The sequence below is a fragment of the Hypanus sabinus genome, chromosome 1 (genome assembly GCF_030144855.1).
Source record: "Hypanus sabinus isolate sHypSab1 chromosome 1, sHypSab1.hap1, whole genome shotgun sequence".
NCBI classification, from domain to species: domain Eukaryota; kingdom Metazoa; phylum Chordata; class Chondrichthyes; order Myliobatiformes; family Dasyatidae; genus Hypanus; species Hypanus sabinus.
The window spans coordinates 3,801,585-3,811,023 of NC_082706.1; positions in this window are offsets into that span (position 1 = coordinate 3,801,585).

Genomic DNA, 9,439 nt, shown 5'->3' on the forward strand with positions numbered 1-9,439 from the left:
GTAACAGGCCATTTGGTCCATCTATTCAATGGTGAGCGGTTATTCTGCCTAATCCCATCTTCCTGTACCCGGACCATAGCCCTCTCCCACCATCCATGTATATTCCTTAAACACTGAGATCAAACTCGCATCACCACTTCCACTGGCAGCTCCTTCCACCCTCATGTTTCACTTAGACTTTTCACCTTTCACCCTTAACCCATGACCTCTAGCTCTAGTCTCACCCAAACTCAATGGGAGAAGCCTGCCTGTATTTACCCTCGCTATATCTCTATCAAAACTTTTCTCGGTTTTCTATGTTCAATGGAATATAGCCCGAACCTCTTGATCCTTCCCTATAACTCAGGTCAAGACTGAGCAACTTCCCTGTCATTGTGTCCTTTGATGTGAAATCTCCCTCCCCATCACACCTCCACTCCTGCGCCTTCCCAGTTCTACACAGTTCCAGTTTGAGCCCTTGTCCTTCCGTGAATGATGTCTCTCACCATTGGAAATGTAACTGGTTTATATTGTCACCCTCACAGAGATAGAGTGAAAAACTTGTCTTGCATACAGATCAGATCACTACACAGTTCACCAAGGTAGGATGCGGTAAAACAATAACAAAATGCAGAATAAAGTGTAACAGCTGCAGAGAAAGTGCAATGTAAGATCATAACGATGTAGATTTTAAGGTCAAAAATCCATTTTATTGTAGTGGACAACTGTCTGATAGGATAGAAGCAGTTCCTCAGATTCCATATTCAGATTAATTGTCACGTCTACGTGTTAACATAGTGAAATGTATCGTCTGCGTTAACAATCAACACTTGTTAACACGTAGTCATCACACGTTCCAGTGCCAACATAACATGTCCACAATGCTCTGTAGAACAACACAGAGCACAGCAAGCAACAGAACAACTACAGCAAGACAAGCCACTTTCCTCCATCCCACCCACACATAGGGACAGCCCTCCAATTCTGGAATAGGCTTCCAACTCCAGAACAGGCCTCCAACTCCGGAACAGGCCTCCAACTCCGGAACAGGCCTCCAACTCCGGAAAGGGCTTCCAACTCCAGAACAGGCCTCCAACTCCAGAACAGGCCTCCAACTCCGGAACAGGCCTCCAACTCCAGAACAGGCCTCCAACTCCGGAAAGGGCTTCCAACTCCAGAACAGGCCTCCAACTCCGGAACAGGCCTCCAACTCCAGAACAGGCCTCCAACTCCGGAAAGGGCTTCCAACTCCAGAACAGGCCTCCAACTCCAGAACAGGCCTCCAACTCCAGAAAGGGCTTCCAACTCCAGAACAGGCCTCCAACTCCAGAACAGGCCTCCAACTCCGGAACAGGCCTCCAACTCCGGAAAGGGCTTCCAACTCCAGAACAGGCCTCCAACTCCAGAACAGGCCTCTAACTCCGGAACAGGCCTCCAACTCCAGAACAGGCCTCCAACTCCAGAAAGGGCTTCCAACTCCGGAACAGGCCTCCAACTCCAGAACAGGCCTCTAACTCCGGAACAGGCCTCCAACTCCAGAACAGGCCTCCAACTCCAGAACAGGCCTCTAACTCCGGAACAGGCCTCCAACTCCAGAACAGGCCTCCAACTCCGGAAAGGGCTTCCAACTCCAGAACAGGCCTCCAACTCCAGAACAGGCCTCTAACTCCGGAACAGGCCTCCAACTCCAGAACAGGCCTCCAACTCCAGAACAGGCCTCTAACTCCGGAACAGGCCTCCAACTCCAGAACAGGCCTCCAACTCCGGAAAGGGCTTCCAACTCCAGAACAGGCCTCCAACTCCAGAACAGGCCTCTAACTCCGGAACAGGCCTCCAACTCCAGAACAGGCCTCCAACTCCAGAAAGGGCTTCCAACTCCGGAACAGGCCTCCAACTCCAGAACAGGCCTCTAACTCCGGAACAGGCCTCCAACTCCAGAACAGGCCTCCAACTCCAGAACAGGCCTCTAACTCCGGAACAGGCCTCCAACTCCAGAACAGGCCTCCAACTCCGGAAAGGGCTTCCAACTCCAGAACAGGCCTCCAACTCCAGAACAGGCCTCCAACTCCAGAACAGGCCTCTAACTCCGGAACAGGCCTCCAACTCCGGAAAGGGCTTCCAACTCCAGAACAGGCCTCCAACTCCAGAACAGGCCTCTAACTCCGGAAAGGGCTTCCAACTCCAGAACAGGCCTCCAACTCCAGAACAGGCCTCCAACTCCAGAACAGGCCTCTAACTCCGGAACAGGCCTCTAACTCTGGCCTCTAGTCTTCAGCCATCGGGTTTCAACTTCTGGATTTCCAATTAACCTTCGAGTTCCAATCTTTTTTCCTCTTTGCCCCAATCCCCTGCCTTCTCCCCTAATCCCTTCATGTCCTGACTAATCAAGAATCTATAAACCTCTGCCTTAAATATACCCAAAGACTTGGCCCCCAAAGCTGCCATGCCTCCTGCTCACAGGACCCAGCCAGCTGGGACAGACTGATATCCACGGATGTCCTTTGTCACCTCGTGAAGGATGTTCTTCAGCCAGGTGCCTGAGCCCTGGGCTCCAAATCGCTCCGTTCTCCTCCTTTTTGATTGTGAATTGAATCCCTTCTCTCTCTCTGGCTCTGTTCTCAATCAGATGATTGAGATGTTTCAGTCAAGATGGTATATAAATGAAAGCTGCTGCAGGTGTTACTGGAGATAGTGGGTCTTGGGCCAGTACCTGCTCTAACTTTTCATTCTTAACAGTGTGCCGGATCAGAGGGATCTTGCCCGTAAATCCCTAAGATTACTGTCCAAATGATAGGGTGGTTAAGAAGGCACATGGTGTGTTGGTCATTATTAGTCAGGAAGTTAGTTCAAGAAACGCAAGGTAATGTTGCAGCTCCATAAAACCCTAGTTAGTCCACAGCGAGAGCTGTGTGTCGTTCTGATCACCTCATTATAGGAGGGATGTGGAAGCTTTAGAGAGGGTGCAGAGGAGACTTACCAGCATGCTGCCTGGACTAGAGGAAAGTCTGGAGAGAGAGGTTGAGTGAGCGAGGGCTCTTTAGATAATGAGAGGTGATTTGACGGAGGTGTACGAGATCAGCCTGGTGCTATGTGCTTTCAGGCTTTTGTATCTTTGGCCTGATGGACGATGGGAGAAGGGAGAATGTCCGCAGTGGGTTGGTCTTTGATTATGCTGGCTGCTGTACTGAGATAGTGAGGAGCGTAGACAGGGTCCATAAAGGGGAGGCTAGTTTCTGTGATGTATTGAGCTGTGCTCACATCTCTCAGTAACCTCTTGTGGTCACAGGCAGAGCGGTTGCCGTACTGAACCGAGATACGCCCGGAGAGGGTACGTAACACACAACAGCAGCGCAGTTCTGGAGGGCAGATGCTGGGATCTGAAGCAACACACATTCACTCAGCGGGTTGAGCAGCGTCTGTGGCGGGGGAAAGGAACTGTTGCTTGGGACTCTAGAGTCCTGTGTGAATTCCCCCCAAGAGCTGCTTCCCGCTAAACCGATGCATTTTAATCGGCCCACTCCTTCCCCACTCCTCTTGTCCACTCACTCTCCCTTACTTCTACCCAACTGCTCCTCTTCTCCTCCCCTACTTCTACTCTCCCCTCTCACTCCTCCTCCGTCCCCATCTCAGACAGCTGCCTTTCCTCTTCCTTCCCCATTCTTCCTCTTCCTAATTGCTCCTCCTTTTCTCCCGGGTTCCCCTCACCCTCTTCTACCCTGCTGCTCCCCTCTTCCTCTCCTACCCCTCCTTCTCTCCCATACTTCCTTACAACCCAGGAGGCCATTCAGCCGGACGACTCACAGCGCAATTCATCTCTGCCCACGTAAACTACACTCCTATCATCTGCCCCTGCGTTCATCACTCTCTTCGACTCCTCATCCCTCTTGTCCGTAAATGCCTCTCTCTGCCCTTCTTGTACAACTCCCCCCCCCCCCCCCCCCACCCGGCCTGGGCCTGTCCCGCAGACAAAGAGCCCGTCGCTGAGATCTGGCCCAGACTGCACCGCTCTCCTCAGCTGTCAGCAGGAACAATGCTGAGCTGCTGGTGAAGCCAGTTCACAGGCTGCCTTTCATTAATCATCCCCTGACACAGTAAGGAATCCACCAGCTCTGGTTTTAAAACCCATCTGCCTGGCGCAGGCCGTCAGATCGACTCCAGACTTTGTTTAACGTTGCTGGCTTAAAATATGATCCAAATCGACTTTGAAAGCCAGGGATGCTGTGTGGCCCAAATGCATCAAAAACTCTCTGTACTCTCACACAGAGCTGGAAAACATTCAGCAGGCCAATAAATCATCCCGTCCAGCGAATGATTAAAGAGCTGGAGGTGCTCCCACCCCATCCCCCGCCCCGAGAGCAGCAGTGAGGGGGGCGCGGAGCTGACAGCAGGCCTTCGAGGAACAGAATCACCCCCCACCCCCACTTCCCTGAGGAGAGTCTGATGGCTCTGGGCCTGTACTCACTGGAGTTCAGAAGAATGAGTATTGAAACCTATTGAATACTGAAAGGCCTAGATAGAATGGATGTGGAGAGGATGTTTCCCATAGTGGGTGTGTCTAGAACCAGAGGGCACAGACTCGGATAGAAGGATGCCCCTTTAGGACAGAGATGAAGAGGAATTTCCTTACTCAGATAGTGGTGAATCTGTGGAATTATTGCCACAGAGGGCTATGGCGGCCAAATCATTCAGTATACTTATATCAGAAGTTGACGGGTTCTTGATCGGCAAAGGCTTCAAGGTCACAGGGAATGAGGAAGGCAGGAGAATGAGGAAAATAAATTAGCCGTGATGGGATGGTGGAGCAGACTCAACAGCCTAATTCTGCTCTATGTCTGATGGTTTTCCAGCCAGGAGAAATATCTAATGCTGTCCATTCCAGCTTCAGTATTCCTGGTGGGAAAGGGGATTGGGGCAACCCCAGTTCCCATTGGGAAAGGGGATTGGGGCAGCCCCAGTTACCATTGGGAAAGGGGATTGGGGCAGCCCCAGTGATCCCGGTGGGAAAGGGGATTGGGGCAGCCCCAGTTCCCACTGGGAAAGGGGATTGGGGCAGCCCCAGTTCCCACTGGGAAAGGGCATTGGGGCAGTCCCAGTGTTCCCGTTGGGAAAGGGGATTGGGGCAGCCCCAGTGTTCCCATTGGGAAAGGGGATTGGGGCAGCCCCAGTGTTCCCATTGGGAAAGGGGATTGGGGCAGCACCAGTGTTCCCGGTGGGAAAGGGGATTGGGGCAGCCCCAGTGTTCCTGTTGGGAAAGGGGATTGGGGCAGCCCCAGTGATCCCGGTGGGAAAGGGGATTGGGGGATTGGGGTGGGATTCCTGGTGGGATTGGGACAACACCAGTGATTCTGGTGGGACTGGGAATATGGGCAGCCCCAGTGTTCCCAGTGGGAAAGGGCCTTGGGGCAGCCCCAGTGTTCCCGGTGGGAAAGGGGATTGGGGCAGCCCCAGTGTTCCTGTTGAGAAAGGGGATTGGGGCAGCCCCAGTGTTCCTATTGGGAAAGGGGATTGGGGCAGCCCCAGTGTTCCCATTGGGAAAGGGGATTGGGGCAACCCCAGTGTTCCCAGAGGGAAAGGGGATTGGGGCAGCCCCAGTGTTCCCATTGGGAAAGGGGATTGGGGCAGCCCCAGTTCCCACTGGGAAAGGGCATTGGGGCAGTCCCAGTGTTCCCGTTGGGAAAGGGGATTGGGGCAGCCCCAGTGTTCCCATTGGGAAAGGGGATTGGGGCAGCCCCAGTGTTCCCATTGGGAAAGGGGATTGGGGCAGCACCAGTGTTCCCGGTGGGAAAGGGGATTGGGGCAGCCCCAGTGTTCCTGTTGGGAAAGGGGATTGGGGCAGCCCCAGTGATCCCGGTGGGAAAGGGGATTGGGGGATTGGGGTGGGATTCCTGGTGGGATTGGGACAACACCAGTGATTCTGGTGGGACTGGGAATATGGGCAGCCCCAGTGTTCCCGGTGGGAAAGGGCCTTGGGGCAGCCCCAGTGTTCCCGGTGGGAAAGGGGATTGGGGCAACCCCAGTGTACCCGGTGGGAAAGGGGATTGGGGCAGCCCCAGTGTTCCCATTGGGAAAGGGGATTGGGGCAGCCAGAGTGTTCCCGGTGGGAAAGGGGATTGGGGCAGCCCCAGTGTTCCCGGTGGGAAAGGGGATTGGGGCAGCCCCAGTGTTCCTGGTGGGAAAGGGGATTGGGGCAGCCCCAGTGTTCCTGTTGGGAAAGGGGATTGGGGCAGCCCCAGTGATCCCGGTGGGAAAGGGGATTGGGGCAGCCCCAGTTCCCATTGGGAAAGGGGATTGAGGCAGCCCCAGTGTTCCTGTTGGGAAAGGGGATTGGGGCAGCCCCAGTGTTCCCATTGGGAAAGGGGATTGGGGCAGCCCCAGTGTTCCCATTGGGAAAGGGGATTGGGGCAGCACCAGTGTTCCCGGTGGGAAAGGGGATTGGGGCAGCCCCAGTGTTCCTGTTGGGAAAGGGGATTGTGGCAGCCCCAGTGATCCCGGTGGGAAAGGGGATTGGGGGATTGGGGTGGGATTCCTGGTGGGATTGGGACAACACCAGTGATTCTGGTGGGACTGGGAATATGGGCAGCCCCAGTGTTCCCGGTGGGAAAGGGCCTTGGGGCAGCCCCAGTGTTCCCGGTGGGAAAGGGGATTGGGGCAGCCCCAGTGTTCCCGTTGAGAAAGGGGATTGGGGCAGCCCCAGTGTTCCTATTGGGAAAGGGGATTGGGGCAGCCCCAGTGTTCCCATTGGGAAAGGGGATTGGGGCAACCCCAGTGTTCCCGGTGGGAAAGGGGATTGGGGCAGCCCCAGTGTTCCTGGTGGGAAAGGGGATTGGGGCAGCCCCAGTGTTCCCGGTGGGAAAGGGGATTGGGGCAGCCCCAGTGTTCCTGGTGGGAAAGGGGATTGGGGCAGCCCCAGTGTTCCTGTTGGGAAAGGGGATTGTGGCAGCCCCAGTGATCCCGGTGGGAAAGGGGATTGGGGCAGCCCCAGTTCCCATTGGGAAAGGGGATTGAGGCAGCCCCAATGTTCCTGTTGGAAAGGGGATTGGGGCCGCCCCAGTGTTCCCATTGGGAAAGGGGATTGGGACAACCCCAGTGTTCCCGGTGGAAAAGGGGATTGGGGCAGCCCCAGTGTTCCCATTGGGAAAGGGGATTGGGGCAGCCCCAGTGTTCCCGGTGGGAAAGGGGATTGGGGCAGCCCCAGTGTTCCCGGTGGGAAAGGGGATTGGGGCAGCCCCAGTGTTCCTGGTGGGAAAGGGGATTGGGGCAGCCCCAGTGTTCCTGTTGGGAAAGGGGATTGGGGCAGCCCCAGTGATCCCGGTGGGAAAGGGGATTGGGGCAGCCCCAGTTCCCATTGGGAAAGGGGGTTGAGGCAGCCCCAGTGTTCCTGTTGGGAAAGGGGATTGGGGCAGCCCCAGTGTTCCCATTGGGAAAGGGGATTGGGGCAGCCCCAGTGTTCCCATTGGGAAAGGGGATTGGGGGATTGGGGTGGGATTCCTGGTGGGATTGGGACAACACCAGTGATTCTGGTGGGACTGGGAATATGGGCAGCCCCAGTGTTCCCGGTGGGAAAGGGCCTTGGGGCAGCCCCAGTGTTCCCGGTGGGAAAGGGGATTGGGGCAGCCCCAGTGTTCCCGTTGAGAAAGGGGATTGGGGCAGCCCCAGTGTTCCTATTGGGAAAGGGGATTGGGGCAGCCCCAGTGTTCCCATTGGGAAAGAGGATTGGGGCAACCCCAGTGTTCCCGGTGGGAAAGGGGATTGGGGCAGCCCCAGTGTTCCTAGTGGGAAAGGGGATTGGGGCAGCCCCAGTGTTCCCGGTGGGAAAGGGGATTGGGGCAGTCCCAGTGATCCCGGTGGGAAAGGGGATTGGGGCAGCCCCAGTGTTCCCATTGGGAATGGGCATTGGGGCAGCCCCAGTGTTCCTGGTGGGAAAGGGGATTGGGGCAGCCCCAGTATTCCCATTGGGAAAGGGCATTGGGGCAGCCCCAGTGTTCCCATTGGGAAAAGGGATTGGGGCAGCCCCAGTGTTCCCATTGGGAAAGGGGATTGGGGCAGCCCCAGTGTTCCCATTGGGAAAAGGGATTGCGGCAGCCCCAGTGTTCCCGTTGGGAAAGGGGATTGGGGCAGCCCCAGTGTTCCTGGTGGGAAAGGGGATTGGGGCAGCCCCAGTGTTCCCGTTGGGAAAGGGCATTGGGGCAGCCACAGTGTTCCCGTTGGGAAAGGGGATTGGGGCAGCCCCAGTGATCCCGGTGGGAAAGGGGATTGGGGCAGCCCCAGTGTTCCCGGTGGGAAAGGGGATTGGGGCAGCCCCAGTGTTCCCATTAGGAAAGGGGATTGGGGCAGCCCCAGTGTTCCCGGTGGGAAAGGGGATTGGGGCAGCCCCAGTGTTCCCGGTGGGAAAGGGGATTGGGGCAGCCCCAGTGTTCCCATTGGGAAAGGGGATTGGGGCAGCCCCAGTGTTCCTGGTGGGAAAGGGGATTGGGGCAGCCCCAGTGTTCCCGGTGGGAAAGGGGATTGGGGCAGCCCCAGTGATCCCGGTGGGAAAGGGCATTGGGGCAGCCCCAGTGTTCCCGGTGGGAAAGGGGATTGGGGCAGCCCCAGTGTTCCCGGTGGGAAAGGGGATTGGTGCAGCCACAGTGTTCCCGTTGGGAAAGGGGATTGGGGCAGCCCCAGTGTTCCCGGTGGGAAAGGGGATTGGGGCAGCCCCAGTGTTCCCGGTGGGAAAGGGGATTGGGGCAGCCCCAGTGATCCCGGTGGGAAAGGGCTTCGGGGCAGCCCCAGTGTTCCCGGTGGGAAAGGGGATTGGTGCAGCCACAGTGTTCCCGTTGGGAAAGGGCATTGGGGCAGCCACAGTGATCCCGGTGGGAAAGGGGATTGGGGCAGCCCCAGTGTTCCCGGTGGGAAAGGGGATTGGGGCAGCCCCCGTGTTCCCATTAGGAAAGGGGATTGGGGTAGCCCCAGTGTTCCCGGTGGGAAAGGGGTTTGGGGCAGCCCCAGTGTTCCCATTGGGAAAGGGGATTGGGGCAGCCCCAGTGTTCCCGGTGGGAAAGGGGATTGGGGCAGCCCCAGTGTTCCCGGTGGGAAAGGGGATTGGGGCAGCCCCAGTGATCCCGGTGGGAAAGGGCTTTGGGGCAGCCCCAGTGTTCCCGGTGGGAAAGGGCCTTGGGGCAGCCCCAGTGTTCCCGGTGGGAAAGGGGATTGGGGCAGCCCCAGTGTTCCCGTTGAGAAAGGGGATTGGGGCAGCCCCAGTGTTCCTATTGGGAAAGGGGATTGGGGCAGCCCCAGTGTTCCCATTGGGAAAGAGGATTGGGGCAACCCCAGTGTTCCCGGTGGGAAAGGGGATTGGGGCAGCCCCAGTGTTCCTAGTGGGAAAGGGGATTGGGGCAGCCCCAGTGTTCCCGGTGGGAAAGGGGATTGGGGCAGTCCCAGTGATCCCGGTGGGAAAGGGGATTGGGGCAGCCCCTGTGTT